Genomic DNA, 1,759 nt, shown 5'->3' with positions numbered 1-1,759 from the left:
TTTTGACTGTTGATATTATATCAGTTTTTAATCTTTTTATTATGAATAACATGTAATTTTATCTTAAAACTTATTTTCCTCAATCTTAAATGATATAATTCTATGCAATTAAATAATAAAAAAAATTTGGGTGGATATCTACTATTTGTCTTCAATACTCATGTTATTCTTTATCTTTTTTGTCACCGGTAGTTGTTTATTTGAATTTGTATTCACTTAAAAAGTTAAATCAAGTGTTATGTTATTTTTTTGTAAAACTAATGTGATTCACTTCTATATTAATGGTATTAACAGATGAAAATATTTTTGCATCTGTCTCTTGAATGTTGATATTCTTGAAGTTGTCGATACTTGCAAGCTTCCTGCAGTTGCCATCACCTTATTTGATTTACATTCTTTTGAGGTTTATATTTTTTATTACTTGTGCAATTGACAGGTTCTCTTAAGGGGAAGAGGAACCATATGAACACGTCTACTTGTTATATTTGGACAGAGTATCATGAAATGGGTGTTGAGGGAATCAGAGCTGTTTCAGATTATAAAGCTTACACTGCTGATGCAGTTTTAGATCTCCTTCGTTTTGTTGCACCTACGATGATGAAGTCCGGAGATGCGTATTTTTCTTGTAGAATTGTTGATAATTTAAATGACCCAAAATACAAGCATTACAAATATTGGTCTAATCCCTTAAAAATAAGGTGAGATTCTCTACTTAACTGCTTTAGTAAACATTTTGTAGAAGTTGCACATAAGAAGACTGCCAATCTAGAATTTGACTATTATTGGCACTTAGCTACTACGTAATTAATCATTTTATTACCTTGGTTGGGGGCATTGATAGATTCTTGCTTTTGCTATCTTCTATAATATCGTATCCTGCTGTCTTTTAAAATCCGTTGTTTATTCATACTTCTTCTCTTTATGGTTTGTGTTATATTTTTGTCCTACTGCTACAAATTACCACATACTCCAGATATGGAGATTTACTGTATGTATGGGGTCGGGATCCCAACATAAAGAGCCTATGTTTATAAATCAACTTCCCAATTGGAATGCTACATTCCGTTTTAGATTGACACATCAGCAAATGGTGGAGATGAGGACCCTCTTTAAAGGATGGAGTTTATAGTGCTAATGGGGTTTCCTATGTTAAGCACTGGTTTCATGTGTGCAAAAGGTTGGCGGAAAAAAGCCTGCTTTAATCCTTCAGGCATCCGAATGTTCATAAGGGAATATAAACACGCTGCTCCGGCTAATCTTCTCGGAAGAAGGGGAACCCAGAGTGGTGCTCATGTTGATATATTTGGGAACATCACACTTATTGAAGATATTATACGAGTAGCAGCAAGAGCCTCTAGTGAGGACTTAGGTGGAGATAGAGTTCACTCAGAGATTTTCAAAGGGTCTAAAAATATTAACTCTCATTGCAATAAATATTTCGGCTGGCCTTCTTTTGTTAAATTATTTTTTACTTTCTGAATTATAAATACTCATTGTTACCTTAGTTTAGTATGAGTATTACCCATGATGTTATAAAAAACTGTTGTTAGGAATTAAATGGAAATGTGCATTAATCTTTGATCTTTTTAGCATTGACATTGTGACATCGAACCAATCATTTCTATGTGTTGTGAGTTTTCTGAAATGTTACCTGTTCTATATGTTTGTGTTAGCAATAATTTTAAGACACTTCTCAATTGTATCAGATCATTAATAATTTCCTCTTTTGGTGCATGCGTTTATCTTCTTTTGTTGGTGC

At 32.8% G+C, this 1,759-nt stretch overlaps 1 pseudogene; it reads left to right on the top strand.

Annotated features, from left to right (window-relative positions):
• The first annotated feature begins 504 nt into the window (after positions 1 to 504).
• On the top strand, positions 505 to 1,479 carry LOC130949188 (phospholipid:diacylglycerol acyltransferase 1-like; annotated as a pseudogene).
• The last annotated feature ends 280 nt before the right edge of the window (positions 1,480 to 1,759 follow it).

Source organism: Arachis stenosperma, chromosome 9 (assembly GCF_014773155.1).
Source record: "Arachis stenosperma cultivar V10309 chromosome 9, arast.V10309.gnm1.PFL2, whole genome shotgun sequence".
NCBI lineage: Eukaryota > Viridiplantae > Streptophyta > Magnoliopsida > Fabales > Fabaceae > Arachis > Arachis stenosperma.
The sequence above is the reverse complement of the archived record's forward strand: the minus strand, read 5'-3'. Positions and strand labels throughout refer to the sequence as shown.